Source organism: Rousettus aegyptiacus, unplaced genomic scaffold (assembly GCF_014176215.1).
Source record: "Rousettus aegyptiacus isolate mRouAeg1 unplaced genomic scaffold, mRouAeg1.p scaffold_m13_p_4, whole genome shotgun sequence".
NCBI classification, from domain to species: domain Eukaryota; kingdom Metazoa; phylum Chordata; class Mammalia; order Chiroptera; family Pteropodidae; genus Rousettus; species Rousettus aegyptiacus.
The window spans coordinates 35,624,450-35,641,033 of record NW_023416307.1 but is presented as its reverse complement, the minus strand read 5'-3'; the positions used below and the strand labels follow the sequence as shown (position 1 = coordinate 35,641,033).

General features: G+C 33.4%; 1 protein-coding gene across 8 annotated transcripts in view; it reads left to right on the top strand.

Moving 5' to 3' along the window:
- TBL1XR1 (TBL1X receptor 1) overlaps positions 1–16,584 on the top strand; it is a 141,242-nt gene that overhangs the window by 78,403 nt on the left and 46,255 nt on the right. For 2 of the 8 annotated variants that reach the window (XM_036219638.1, XM_016157615.2), the window contains one exon: positions 3,162–3,279. The exons of the other annotated variants lie outside the window; for them this stretch is intronic. The gene's annotated coding sequence lies outside the window, so the exon portion shown is untranslated. The remainder of the gene's footprint in view (positions 1–3,161; positions 3,280–16,584) is intronic. 8 annotated transcript variants of the gene reach the window in all.

The following is a 16,584-nucleotide window of genomic DNA, read 5'->3' as shown; positions in this document are numbered from 1 at the left end:
ATTTTTCTTTACAAGAAAAAACATTTTAAATACTTTACTATAGTTAATGATAGACAAGCTGAAGTATATATGGGGAAATTATACAGAGGTCTGCAACTTCTTTTGAAATACTTCAAGAATTAAGATCAATTAATAGATTTGATAAAACATACAAGGAAGTGTCAATTTTAAAATCTTAGTGGTGGCTGTATTTTCTGTACACAATTCTTTCAGTTTTACTGTGTTTCAAAAATTTTCATAATAAAGCATTTTAAAGGTAGTATTTCTCTAGCTAGTTTCCTGTTAGTATGTTGTGATTAGTGTCTTTCATCAAAATTGGTATTATTTCTTTAAATTTGAAAATAGTTTATCAGTGATGTTTTTCTGCCTGTGCACAGAGCTCTGAACTGTTTAGGATGCAAGAAGATTCAAAAATTAAAATAAACAAAAGTGAGAAGACAGAACATAGTCACACAATAATTTGATTACTTCAAAGACATGACAAAGATTCATTAAGATAATTTATAATACATAAATTCTGAGGGAATGGCTATATAATTAGAGTATGCTTAGAGTTGAGTATGATTAATGGGAGATGGAATCCCTAAGGTTGCTTATTTTGAACAAGTTTTGAAAATACTATTAGGGGAAATTAGTAAAGTCTCTTTCTGTTCCTTTATTTGAACAATTGTCATTTATGAAATATGGCTTAGGACACATTTTTAGTGCATTGTATTCATTATTCAAAGAAGGGATGCTGCATGATTTTTATGCTGGAATTGTTAGCCATATTGGATGATTAGAATTATTTTTCAAAAGTAATCTATACTTGAGGACTGTGGTAACAGTATGTTCATGAGTTGTTGGGCTGAAAAGTAAATAATCATTGTTACAGAATTTTGTGGTTCTTTAATAAATTCTGAGAGTCAAATATAGTGCTATTAAAACATTGACATAATATCTATATTAAGTATAACCTTTATAAAACATTATCTTTTATCCTCAGTTAATTTACTCTTAAGAAACCTACTTTGATAGGCTGAATTTTTAAAATGTGTATATCGGAATAAATTGTAAGTGGGTGAAGATGAGTGAAAAATAAAATATTATTAAAATATAACTTGTAATTGAGATGTGATATTTTTAAACTAGTTTGATCATTTCAAATTTATATTGCTATTTTTTTCTTCCCTGATCCTGAAATGAGGACTTCCAACAAAATTAAGCAGTTATCAAATATGTTTTAGAAAATAAAAAGTTAGATATAATTATTTGATATTGTAATAGATTCTTTTTTTTCTAGTGACCAAAAATAGTCAGGTTTGGACTTATTTTTGGTCTTTTGTCTTTTTATCTTACCAATTGTATTGCAGTAATAGAATTACCATTTTTTTCTAGGTATTATAACTCCCTCAGAGCAAATGTTCTGCTATGTTGAGCCCGTCTAGCCATTTATATTGTTTCAAGAATTTTTTATTATTGATATCTAAGTGAGATATTTTGGTCTGAGGAAATTGTATGCTGACTTAGGCATGTGGAGGAAAAAATTACAAATGTGTTTATATTCTACAGATAGCAATTTAGTGAGGTATGACATATCAATTAGGTATTTAAGCATCGCATTTCTCTTTAACTGCTGATCTTGGTACCAATGCCATCCTAGAGGGGAATATTTTACCCAAGACAGTCATTCAGTCCTAAATTTTTGCAAGAGCTGTTTTACAATTGCACGTTATAGCCTAAAAACAATACTGCTTATAGTATAGTCATGAGTAATAGTATTTTTATCAGTAAATAAGCTAATGTTCAAATCTCTGAAAAAGTCATGTGGGTGATAAGGTAGATGGAGATGCTCAGAACAGAGCCCTAAAGTGTGCTTTGCATATCCATCTTGATATGTGTTGTTTGCCATTAAGCTTAAGGTTATTTTAATCAGCTCGTTAGGATTGTAAATCAAAATACCCAAAATAAAAGGGAAAATACAATATAAAGGAAAATTTTCTTTCACATTTTCTATCTCAGACATATGTGGATATCACAACAATTTTTGGACTAGCCAAGATCAAATTTCATTACCTTCAAGACTGCTTTATTTTTCCTTTGTTGCTACCTACTAAAGAGGTTTTATTACTTACTCTGAATAACATGTTAGGTAGTATATTGCCAGGGTGAGGTATTCAAGTGAATAATTAATGGAATTGTGGATGCCAAGTTATTTTATAATTCCTTGGGTAATTTGCATAAAACAAGCTTAAAAAACAAGTTTTTTTCAATGAATGTTTTGCTGTATCTTTATATCCTTTAAAGATAAAAAGTCACATCCTTTAAAACAGTACATTTTTGATTATAGGAATATGTTTATTGGTTCTCATGTCTCGGAGTTTTAAGCCTTCCTGGTAAGAACCATAATATCCACATGAGCAAAAAATAAATATAAACTGGAATGTCAACTGACCTATGAACTTAAAACTTAAAATTCAGTCTATTAGACCTTGGAGGATTAGATGGGACCAGACAGTTTCTTCCTATGTTTCTCTGTGTCACCTGGAGGAAAAAAAAAATCATTTATTTCAATTAGCCTTATTATCAGAAGGAGAAGCCAGGTTCTATTTTGAGAGCTAACCAGAAAAAAATTATTGCATAGCACTCATTAACAGAGAGGAATATCAGAAGCATAATTTGTTTTATTACATATTGCATATTAAAATTAAATAATTGTTTAACTTACTCTAATGATTTTTTTTTCTTTTTACTTTTTGTTCAGGTTACTTTACCAAGGACAGTTATGAAACACTTTATCACTTGAAGTGATTACTAGCCCAAAAGTGTTTCCTTACTATTTTTTAGATTTACTTGGGCAGTCTGGTGAACAGATTTTTTCAGGCCATAATTTGGTTACTCGTTACTAATCTAGTTTAGATGATAATGCTACTAAGGCTGGTGTATCTTAAACACTTTCCCAGTATTTACAAATTATAAAAATTACTTTTTGCAGTTCAAAATTTTATGGAAATTATTCTCACCCATTTCCACCATCTGTTTCCAATGTTAATAGTTAAACTTCACTGTTAACAAAAGCCCTACATTTTATTGCTCCTTCCTAAATTCATCCATAGAATCCCTTAGTGTTAAAGCTAGGGGAGCCCTTTCATATTCTCTAATTCAGCACCCTCATTTTACAGATGAGGAAACTGAGGCCTTGGACTAGCACAGAGGTCTCCTGACTCAGTCCAGGACTCTTTCAGTTACATCATGCTGCCTGATGTTTGTTTATGGAACTCAGCCAACATCACATACAGGGTGAGCTTTTTTTTTTTTTTTTTTAATGAACACAAAATGATTTGCTCCTCTCATCAGCTGCTGTTCATCATTTCTGTCTAACTTCATTTTCCTTTTTTACCCTTACCCAATTTAATCCATAACATGGTTCAGTTAATCATGACTTTTTAAATTTTGCTACTTCTTGGCATTTGACTTATTTTTAAGAATAGACCGCTTAGTAAGAAGGTTTCTTATCAGTAACTACTGTTGCCTTACCAGTATTTTAATAGTAGATTAAAATTTATAACAGGGATGATGTGAAGAGTCTTAAATTTTGATTTAAAAATGAATTACAAGTAGATAAATACAAGAGTGTGGTTGATTATGAGATCTAAGAACAGATGTACTAGAGATGAGAGCAATATTTTTGAGTGCGAAATAACAAAATTTTAAGAAATACTAGCCAATGGTGTGACATGATTGCAATAAAAACGGCTTATCTTGTGACCTCATGGATTTAAACACATTTGTGTTTTAAATTATTGAGTTATTAATAGTTATTAAATTGTCGAGTTATTTTCTGTATTGATGCTCACATGGTCTCCTTTTGCCTGTGAGAACCTCTTTTAGTTTCTATGTCCTTTGGACAAGACCCTATTAGTTTTAGGCAGCTTTCTTTCTGGTTTAAAAAGATATTATAGACTAACATGGTTTTTTTCAAGGGAAATGTAGGGACTGTCAAGTTCTCATAGAAAGTTTATGATTTACAGATATCTGTAGGACCAAAGTATCATTTCTACTCCTCCCAATTTTTGAAATTTTATAAACATTATCTATAATTTTGCTTTTGTAAAAGAATAAGAAAAAATCTTTCAGCTTAATGAAAATTAACATACTTCTCTTGTATATTTACTTTTTAATTTGTTGATTTATGTCACTGAAATAGCCATGATGTCAACTTTTGGAAATTTTTAATTTTAGAGTAAACTAAGCACTAAGGCTCACCTATGGCTATTTGGATCAATTTGTTGCATTGGATAAGGTACCATCACCATAGTCACACAACAGAGACTTTACATTATGTGTGTGTGTGTGTGTGTGTGTATACATACACACACATATATAATGTAAATATATATATGGATATATAAACATTTTTGGAATTCTTTGACTACTTTGTTATTTATCAGCTATTTTAAAAGGGTCCTCACCCACCTACCAGTTAACTAGTTTTGTTTCAGATGAATTAAGTCAGAGGTCTAGAAATGTTATGTGACAACAGTTTTCCTGAAAAGATATCCGGGGTGAGGGGTTGTTGTAGATGTTTTATTTTGATCAAGGCATAGTTGTTTATAAGCTGTGTTTGGGTGATATTTCTTATGTTGGAGCATGAAAGTTATATTTTATGATTTGTGAAGGTTTTAAAAATATATTTGAATAGCTGCTATGTTAGGTGCTAGACTGTAAAGAACAGTCTGTCTTTTAAACTCTTATAAGTTGGTAGTGGTTGAAAAAAAATAAGTACAGTAAAAAGTTATATAACAGCTTTAACACTGAGATTTTTAAAACTGGTTTTCTATGCGTTTTTACCTACCTGTGAGATTTTCAGATTTTATTTCTGTTTAACTGAAGAAGAAATTGGGACTCAGGGAAGTAAAACATGACGTGATCTAATGTCATAATGTCAAAAGCAGTAGTATTTGAAGGAAAACATAACTTTCTGATTTCGAGTCTAATTGCTTTGGGATAGAAGAGGAAAGTACCCGACCATCTTTAATGTTGGTATTTGAATAAGCTTCATAAGGAGGTAACATTTGAAAACCAAAAGAATTTCAACATCTGTAGTGGAAACAAAAGCTAAAAAGGCAAGAATGTGGGAATTTGTGGGATGTTAGAAGAATACAAACATACAGATGGTCCCTGATTTACAAGTGTTCAACTTAAAGTTTTTTGACTTTACAGTGGTGCAAAAGCAATGTGCATTTAGTAGAAACCATACTTTGAAATTTGAATTTTGATCTTTTCTTGTGTATATGTGGCATGAGACCCTCTCATGATGCTGGACAGCAGCAACGAGATCACTTTGCCCTGCTGTAGGGTAATGGAAGTTTAAGGTAGGTGAGGCTGAGCTCTGTTAGGTAGGTTAGGTGTACTAAAATGCATTTTCAACTGAAGGTATTTTCAAGTTAACAATGGTTTTATTGGGACATAACCCCATCGTAAGTCAGGGAACATCTGTATTCATCTAAAAGGTAGAGTACATTTAGAGAAGGTGCTGTGTGGCTAAATAGTTTGAGACCATAGACTAGAGAACTTACAGCTTAAATGGTTTAGAGTGAATGTGGAAGCTAATAGGTAACAATAAATATATATGACATAATCAGAGTTACGTTTTGTTTCTATGTGTCAGAAGACAACAGGAAGAGACTAGGAGACTTCGAGCTCCTGTACTGGTGGTATAGGTGACAGGAACCGTAGAAATAAAGACATGACTGCAAGTGGTATTTTATAGGTAATAGACAGTAAGTTCTGAAAGACTGCAGGTAAAATCTGAGATGGGAAGTTAAATCCACCATGATATTAAAGTTTGAAGTGTGGTGAATAGTAGAATCAGTGATAGTTACGGGCAAGAAGAGAAACAAATCTAGGGACTCCGGACATAAATTGCCCCAGATAATTCTGAGTTAGGAGATTCCGAAAGGATTTGCGGCAGGTCAGTTAGCTGGAATGCTTGGAGTGGGAAAGATCAGGGGGTGCCTTATAGAGTAGCACATAATGGGATAGATGGTACTTTTCTGATTCTTCAGAGTGGATGAGCTCCTTAGTGGGAGAGCAGAGTGAAGATCATAGGGCTGAAAGGAAATCAGCTGTATACATATTAGGGCAGGAAGAAAAATCAACGAGCAGTAGGAGAGGAGACAGTCAGGAAGTTAAATGTTGGAGGTTTAAAAACTGTTCTTTTCAAAGTCTTCTCCAGTGCTATTAATAGCAAGGGGTGGGAGTCAAAGGGTATGAAGACCCTTCGAATGTGGAGGTAATTAATAACTAACCTACTTTGAGTCCAAAGGTCAAAAGCAAAACTAACAATAACAAATATTTTTTCTTTACACACGTACACATATTCTTTTACCTAAATGTATGAATATGATTTTACTTTATGTAGTGTACTCTTCCTCCTCCCATCAGTTTATATTGTTTTTAATCATTGTATAATCAATGAATGTTATCGATGTACGAAAGTCTTATTTTGGTACTTTCCCTTAAATGGACATTACTTTATTCCTTTTTTCTTTCTTTACTGCTAAAAAATCAGTATTCCTAAAATAACATCCTTAAAACATGTGCTTTATTTCTCTCTAGATAGTATGGTATGCGTATAAGTTGAACTATACACATCCTTAACTATTTGACTATTTTAACCTTAAAAAAAGGGAAAATTCTTTGGCTCAGTCTCATATTTTACTTTAAATAAAGGTTGTCAGATTGTTTTCCAGAAGGGCTTCACATTTCCACTTTCAGTATGTAGGAATAACCTTTCCCCACATTTCTGCCAGAAGTAGACATTCAGTCAAATCTTTTATATTTTTTAATATTTTTACTGATTTTAATGAGTGTAGCTTTACTTCTTGTTACTTTGCTATGTATTTTCTTAATAATTAGTAAATTTGTATGTATCCAGATATTGTTCTTTTGTAGTTTTCGAGTTTCTAGTCTTAGTTAAAAAGATTTTTTTCTGCTCTTTAGACTAGGCATGTATTCTTGATGTTTTGTTAAGATGTACATGTCAAGAATTTGTGTATATGTACATGCACACATGCACATGTACACACATATACATATACACATACATATACATACACATATGTACACAGATACATATACATTTATTAAAATATTTAACTACTAAATACATCTGGAATTTTTGTTGATAATAAAACATGATGGGCCCACTTTTATTTCTTTCAAATGGGTAGTCACTTGTAACAGCATAGGTCTGAATGACAATTCATCCTTTTGATCAGATCTTTGGATCTTTCAGTAGAATTTTATGTTTAGTCACATAAATTCTGTGCCTTTTTTGTTAATTTTTTTTGTAAATAATAGCCTTTTGCTCTTGTAAAAGGAACATTTTCTAATCTGCACTTATAGGTATATAGTACTGGAATAGAGAAAAGCCATTATTTTTGTTAGCCACTATATCAACTTCCTTTATAAAGGGATAGTAATTTTGCTAATGATGTGATAGTATATCTAATAAGTAGACCCAATAAGTAGATACTATGGGTGAGATAATTTTTTCTCTTTTCTGTCTTTTTTTCTTCACATCTTTAGAGAGTCAGCACAAAATAATATGATGAACAACAATAAAGATTTTGGCGTGAACAGACAGTCAAGGACGTTCTAATAAGTTTCACTAAAGAAGAAAAGTCGCCTTAGAATGAAAGACTATTGTGAGATGGGGTCCTTGAAGCAGAGTAAACTGATTGCCAGATGTCTCAGAGTGGCAAAATGATTTTAGACGCCATCATATTTTGAGGTTTACATATGTTACAGTGCTTAAGTGGGAATTGGCAAGACTACTTGAGCTGAATGTCCAGAGCATAGCATTTGTTGTTGAAATATCTGATCAGTAGATTCACATGAAAATGGAGGGAGAACAAATATAGTCCAGGAGGATGATGCTGGATTGGAGGATGCCGAGAAGTATGAGTAACTGAGGTTACTGTAAAAGACTTCAGATAGGACCTGAGTAGCACAAAGATTTAAGGAGTTTACAATAAAAGAGACCTATGTATGTTTGTTTTACAGCTACAGGATTTAAAGAAAGGCAATTTTTTTGAAGTACGTGTGGCATGATACAAGCCATGGTTTGCATGAACTGTGGAACTTGTTAAAATACATGCTGAAACTTAAGACTTTTCAGGGTTGTGATGAAGTTTATGGCATTATTTTGAAAACGCTGCCATAGGTGATTCTGCTATACCACACTAAGCAAGAACTACTGGTGGGCCAGAAGCTGGAGTGTGGCCTTTTTTCTTTCTTTGTATTCATTGTTTGGCCAAAAATAAATGGAGATACACGTTATTGAAATTGAGGAGGTAATGGAGAATAGGACACATTGTACAATCAGTCCAGTATTGTTTCTTTAGAGCAGTGGTCTATATAAAGAAAATAGTAATTTTTAAACGAATACTTTCTTTTATTGCCATTACCGCTAACTGCTTTTCTATAGTTGTAAGTATTGCCCTAAAGCTGCCTTACCACTGACATAAGGAGGGACCAAAAAAAAGGGGGGGGGGTAATCCATTGCCCTATATAATGGAAAAGAAGGGACATTCTTTCAGTTCTAGCAGTCTTGAGTTTTAGCGCAATATGCTTCTTAAATAGGGAACAGATGAAAGAGAAAAATTCCAGACTCTTACCTACTGGCCATGAATAAATCAAAAACCTTTCATATATTACATAACCCAGCGATACCTGATTATGTAATCAGAACAGAGTAGAAAGGTGGAGGTCCCCTTATTTTCATCTTCTTGTTCTTACTCTCAACCCAAATTTGTGTATAAATGTTGGAAATATTATCAGATGCTATTTTCCACAGTCACTGTTTCCATGGGTTCAGTTTTGCTTAATGTTCATACCTAGTGCTAACAGCCATCCCTTTTAGGTTTTTAGCTAATTTTTAATTTTTTAAATTTATTTTTAGTAATTTTTTTTTTTTTTTTAGGCGAGGCAACCCTTGGTTGACCTCACAGATTACAAGGACCTTGTCAGTTTACAGTCTCTTATTTTTTATTTTTTACACCTACAGCACCTGGTCTTCCTGGGTGGTCTCCCATCCAAGTACTAACTAGGTCCAAACCTGCTTAGCTTCCGAGATTAAACAGGATCGGGCTGCAGACTAATTTTTTAAAGAAAAAAATTATTGTGTATTTAGATGTAAATGGTTTGAGGTTTTAATTAATCTGGGTAATTTAGAACAGGAGGGAATAAATCTCTTGTTCTCTTCAGCTCTAAATCCTATGAATCTTAATATTTTATGGATCAGGCTGTATCAATTAATAGTTTATTTTATACCAGCAGACCCAAATAAAATAGTACATTTCCTCTTAAATTGTATTATATTTGTTATAATTTATCTTTTGGGCTTTTAGGTAAGTAGAGTACTTAGCAGATGCTGAGACCTTTCAGTAGAGTGAAAATATTGGAAGAACAAAGCTATTCTATATTCTAATACCTGTACTTTAGAAATAGTAAGTTGATCAGCAGTTTAATAGTAAATGGTATATTTCTGATGAAAAGCCCTTAGAATAGGTCTAGAGATGAGCTCATAGCGAGTCATCACTCCAGCTGTTTCCAGAGAAAACAGAATCAAGTTCAGGATTTCATATTCAAATCAGGATCTTAATCTTTAAACAAAGTAAGGATTAGAAGACTAGGATACATGTCTAGTATGAAATGAGAGTCATTGTTTCTACACTAACTACGCTCCTCTTTACATTAAGCGTCCCCTACTCTTTACATTAACATAGAGAGAAGGTTAGGAGGCTTCATGTGTTACAGTGGTCCAGAAAAGACCACTTTCATACAAGCTGTATGAAAAACTAGAAGAGGTAAAGGGAATTGAGATTTTTCTTTGATCTCTCCTTTGACATTTTAAGGTAGTTGATTTTAATCAGAATCCAAATAAGGTCTGCACGCTGCTTCTGGCTGCTCAATACCTCTTACTGGTGAGAGAAATTCATTCATTTGTTCCATCGTATATCCCACATTCTGGATTTGGCTAATCTTGAGTTATTGCTAACATATTCCATTATCCTCCTGTAATTTCTCTAAAGTGGTAGAGGCTTGATTAAACTCACTTTTAGTTCTTTGATCGTGAAGTCTTTTTTCTTCCTTTTACATGCACACTTGAGTGGTGTGAATATTGATTGGTGCTAAGTGTTGGAGTCCTCTGCAAGGAGACCAGCCTGGGGAAGGGGGAAAGGGATGGAAGGAGATTCTAGCACCAGCTGTGTTTACTCAGCAGTTCTGCCTAAGCTTCTCTACCTGACAAAAGGTGATAATGGCTTATATACCAGGATTTCAAAAAAAGAGAAGCTCTATCATTTTACGCTTGAATTTTCTCTAATATATCCACAGTAATTATTGATATGGTAGGAGTAGCAACGTGACTGTGGACCAGTTACTTGCTGTTATTAAACACAGTTGTGCCTCTACCCCCTACATATCCTTCACTCCTACATCTCTTCTGTTCTTTTTTTTTTGTGTCTTCAGAGTGCAAAGGGGGCAGGTATGGAATTTGTACCAGGTATAACTTGGGAATATGACTATAAAGTATTTCAGAAATTTGCCAGCAAGACATCTGATAAGGGGTTGATTCCAAGATTTATTTTAAATAAAGAACCAAAAAACCTCATACAACTCAACACCAAAACAACAACCACTCAATAAAAACTGTGCAAAGGACCTGAATAGGCATTTTTCCAAAGAGGACATACAGATGACCAATAGACATATGAAAGGATACTCAACATCACTAATCATCAGAGAAATGCAGATTAAAACCGCAATGAGATAATCACCTCACATATGTCAGAATGAGTTTCGTCAATAAATCAACAAACAACCGATGTTGGCGAAGATGTGGGAAAAAGGGAACCGTCGTGCACTATTGGTGGGATTTTAAATTGGTACAGCCACTGTGGAAAACAGTTTGGAAGTTCACCAAAAAGTTGAAAATAGAACTTACTGCCTTATGACCCGGCAGTTCCACTTCAGGATATTTATACAAAGAAATCCAAAACACTAATCAAAAAAGACGCATGCACTCCTAAGTTCACTGCAGCATTACAGTGAACATCAGCCAAGATATGGACGCAACCTAAGTGCCCATCAGTAGACGGTTGGACAAAGAAGAGGTGTTGCATATGTACAATGGAATATTACTGAGCTGTAAAAAATGAAATCTTACCATTTGCAGTGACATGGATGGACCTAGAGGGTGATATGTTAAATGAAATAAGTTAGAGAAGGACAAATACCATAGGACCTCAATTAAATGCGGAATCGAAAGAACACAATAAGCAAACAAAACATGAAGACTCATAGATGAGAGAACAAATTGATCACTGCCAGATGTGAGGGGCCTTGAGGTGCTCGGTGAAAAAGGTGAAGGGGTTCAGAATTACAAATTCGTAGTTAATGAAATAGTTAAGGGGATGTAAAGTGCAGCACAGGGAATATGGTCATTATTAGTGTAATAATAACTACATGTAGTGCCAGGTGGGTACTAGACCAATTGGTGAGGGAAGATCACTTTGTAAATTATATAAATGTCTAACCAATATGCTGTATGCCTGAAACTAACATAAAATAATATCGAATTTCAATTCTAATTGAAAAATAATAAAAGAATTTCAAATTTTTGCTTGGCTACCTCTCTTTTTCATAATGGAGCTAACAAATTGAGTATATGATTGAATGAATCGATTCTGTAGTGCTATAAGTCCTGCGTTGTTTGTTTCCTTGTATGTGTACAAGAGGACTGCCATTGCTTGAATATGTTCTCTGGAAAATAAATGCTGCAAGGCAGAGAACAGTTTCATGTTTCGGGTGGTGGGAAGGGGATTACAGCCCTGGGGAGCCTCACTGTTTAACACAGGTGATGGGGCTGAGTAGACGCGCGGGGCAGTGTGGATATGCAGCATGAGAGAAGGCACTGTGTTGGGGGGATGCTGCTTCTGTCCCATGCCTGCACACCTACAGTTTTTAATAGAATTTGGTAAGAAATGGAATGTGATCTGGGATTGCGTGTGAAGCCTATTCTTCATAGTATCATTTTTTATATTAATGGAGTTCTATATTAACAGTGTTAAGGGCTTAGAACAGTGCCAGGCATGTATTAACACTTAGTAGGTGTTGAATGAATGATAAAGCTACATTTCAGTGACATATTGAAACAAGTGGGTGTATCTAAAAAGTTTTTTTACAGAGGTGTAGTCTCAGAAAATTTATAATTTTCACTCCATGTTTTAGTAGATTCCATAAGTTTTATCAAAACTAGAACTTTTACATGAGAATGTTTGACCTTTAAATACATTTTTTGTTCATTAGCTATAAACTTATTGAATACCTAATGCATATCTCAACATGAACGTATGGAGAAATCAAAACTAAAGATTTAGGTCATGTTACCATCTAGACAATACTGTGGCTTAAGAGGTCTGTTTCCTCAGGGAAACTCTTGAACTTTGCCCCCCAAAATAAGCACTAACAGTGCCAAGAAGAAATCAGTTTTTGTACTAGCAGGTCTCAAACATTCTGCTGTTAATACCCTGTTACATTCTTAATTCATTAATGACTCCAAAGAACTTTTGTCTGTGTGGGTTACAGCTGTCAATATTTGCTGCATCAGAAATTAAAAATGAGATTTTATATTACTAACACATCTTAACATATCAATAAACCTATCCATAATGCATTTTATGAAAAATTAGTTATGTTCCAAGGTGAAAATTCTTCATGACAAGATTGTCGTTTTACATTTTTGCAAATCCCTGTTAATCTCTGGCTTGGTAGAAGACAGCTGGGTTCTCATATATGTTTCTGCATTCACATGTTGAGTTTTGTTGCTGTAGTTGAACTAACATGAAAAAAAATCTGGCCTTAGGAAGATATATAGTTGTAAATTTTTCAAATCAGAATAAAAATTTATTATTCAAATATATTTGGATATTCTTCTTTGATACTATACCAGTTTTCAACAAGTGGATGGTTTTTTAATGATTAGTTGTAATACAAGATCTGAAATTGTATCAATGAACTTTTTGTAATTCTGTTAACATTAAAAACCATTAGTCTCTCTTGAAAATTGAATGGGTATTTCCTCATGAGTAATTTTGTACTGGTCATTAGGAAAGTATTTGTTCACTGAGTTGTGCAGCTCTTCTATTTATATGTTCTTTACACAATATAAAAAATCAGAGGCATTACCATCATCACTATCATCAGAGAAGAGTATTTATTGGTGGCTCACAGTGGCTGATAAGTTTTCCAAATCCTAATTTCTCTTAAAAGCTTAAGTTTTATTCTTGCTAATAAATATTGTTGTTTCCTTTAAAGCGATAGTTTCACTTTATTTGCAAGAAAATATCTGTCAAATTCTCAATCTAAAAAAACATACTGTCTATTGTTCTTTGAAGTAAATGTGGCATTCCATACAAAAAGTAGCTGGCTCACTTGCAGTTCCAACAATTGCACAGTGCTTTCCTTTGAGACAGCCATCATTTTAGTATTTAACAGAAATGCTTTTATGGGTACTTAAATGATTTGTTACAGGGGATATTAAAGAGACGTATATTTGAGGATTAAGATTTTAATAAAATTAAGCATTTTTGCTGCTTCATCAAGGAATTTCTTCAGCGAAGAATTTTCCTTTTTTGTGAGTGCATGGTAGTGAAGAATATGACTCTATTAGTCCATTAAGGTATTCCTGCCTTGATTTGTGCTAAGATGTGAGAAGCTTTACCCACTAATGCTCTATAACATCAGCATAAATGTCAATTCAGTGAAAAAGGCAAGTAATGTCTTAATAATAGTATAAAATAATTTTGACCTCAAGGACCCCTTAAAAAGCCTTGGGTACCCCAAGGTTCCCAAGACCTCACTTTGAGAGCTAATTTCTCTACTAAATAAAAAGCTGATCAAACTATGACAAGGATAACAAGTCTGGTTTTTGAGCGCTTTGAACAGTGTTAGTAGCGAAGTACATTTACTATGAAATGGAAAGAAATATCTTTTTAAATAAGTACTACTAAAAGCCTGTCTTTAAACTTAGAGAGTCTGTAACCTGACTAGAGTTCTTACAAAGGATGGACACAGCAGGGCCTCAGTGTGGTTATGGAGTGATATACTCGAATTGTTACTACCTGGGATTTTTGTTTGTTTTTGTTTTTAAACAGAAAATATGATAGGACAGTACTGCCCTCAGTTTTCTCTCACCCTGTAGAACTGACCTATGAGAATTCCATGATGGATTCTCTCTATTTTTTTTCTTCAATAAAACTTGAAAGCCTACCTCAGTTCACACCTGTCATCAATTTCTAGTCCATTTTCTTTTGCCTTTATCTTCCAGAACTATTAATTAGCTGTACGTGTGTATATCGATGTGTTACTTGAGAATTAAACTTGGTTTAAGTCATCCTCACTTGATTTGAACAGCATTGATTGCCCATGGGGATGAATGTTGATATCTTCTTGAACTATTTTAATCACACATTTCTGCCACCACAACAATCTTCTGCACATTTTTACTTCTACCATTCTAAAGAGTTTACGAGTATAACCAATGAACGGACACTTGTTTTGATTCACTAGGGCTCAATAGTCTTAATTCTGTCTGCTTAGTTATTTTTTTTTCTCCTCTCTTGAAGAACTAAGGAATTCCTTACTCAATAAAGTATTTCATAAAGATGACTGTAGGTAGTATTTATTTATAACTCTATGAATTGTTACACCCACTACTCTTTTCTCTTTATTTTGCCTGTGATATCTCAGTTTTAATAAAAATTTCCATCCATTCGGGTGATCACCCTTTCAAGTTTTAGTTGTGTTTCAGTCTCTCAGATCCTCTTACCATTTCTATTCCAAAGCCTAACTTAATTGAGAAAATTTCTTATATTGATTCCCATTCAAACAAACAGAGTTTTCCATTCCAGTGTGAGGGGACTAGCTTCTTGATTTTTGTTTTCACACCTGACTTTAATTTCCAGACTTTTCCTTTCCAGACTGACAGTGGTTTCCTTTAAGTCCTGTGACTCATTACTTCTCAATAATTGAAAAGGATGTGCCAGAAATACGGCCTATCTTCTGTTCCTTTCATGTTTAAATTTCTTCGCCTTTTTCATTGTTTTGTCAATATACCCTGACTATAATTTATTTAATCATTCAGCACGTATTTATTAATAATGTAGTTTTATATTTTAAAGAGATCTTAGAAGACATCTGTGGAAATTACCACTCTTATATGTTTGGGCAGTTGAAGTCCATATCTGTGGGCTGTGAGGTGGCTTATCAGAGAGGCCTGTTGGGTATAAAAAGAAATAGGACTGTAGCTAATGTCAGCTTAACTTAAATCATAATTTGGATTGGTTGACAGTTTCCTATTCTCAGTCTAGAGAGTTTTGCTGACATTTTTAAATTTAAAAAGATTTTTGAGACTTTTAAAATTACTTAATTTTATTTCAGAATTATTCTATATCATCAAATCAATGGCAAATATTCTGTAAAAACCATTTTTTTGTTTTTTAAAAAAAACAACATGGTGTATTGTGGACTGTACAAAAATACAGAAAAGGTTATGGGTTGGATTTGACACACGTGCTATAGTTTGCAGACCCCTGTTCTATATCACAATGGAAACAGATGTTGCCATCAGAAATCTGTTACTAATCAATAATTGGTTAGGTATACCATTTGCCTGTGTCTTTATATGAGTCACTGTTTATAAAAGATAGTTGGTCTTCATAAACATCATATGTAATAAGTCCTTAAATATTTCTAAATGGGGTGGGCTCATTTGTTTATCCTTCCCCTAATTCCTGGAGATGTACATCCAAGCTTTGACAAATTTTAAAGTCTTTCAGTGTACTTTTGTAAGTAAGCCTACTAAAAATCCTTTATTAAAAATCACCACGTGATCTAGCACTTAGTACTCCCTGTTGGTTTGCAGGATACCCTGTATACCCGTACTAACTCTAATTGTTGAAATTTAGACGTGAAAGAGACCATTCACTTCATTTTCCTCATTTTATAGATGAGGAAACAGAGGCCTAGAAGAGTCATATGATTTGTCTAAAATCATACTGGCTACCTGAGATCTTATTTCTCTGACTTGTTTTTTTTTTTTTTTTTTTTTTAAATTTACATCTGAGAGCTCTGTATTACAGTGAAAAGGGGAAGGAAAAGTAATTTAGATGTTTATCCCTTCCAAGTTGTAATCATACTTTAAATTCTTAAGATTTACTACCTTTGGATCTTCAGAGATCATTAATTCGATAACAAAACAAAGCACCAAGCAACCAAAAGAAAAAATTTTCACAGCAGAAAAATTTGCATAACTATTTTTTTAAAGGGAATAATAAATTAGCCTTTACATAAAATGTACAAATTGCCAGACACACTCTTAGGAAAATTCTCTAAAAGATGTTCATATGCCAGAATTAGAAGGTAAAAATCATTGTCATTGCCTGCTAATTTCATTTCACAAACTATCTTGTTCCCTTGTTTTTTAAGTCACATTTATTTCTCTTTTGGGGGGGAATGCTATAGAGTTTTCACTGA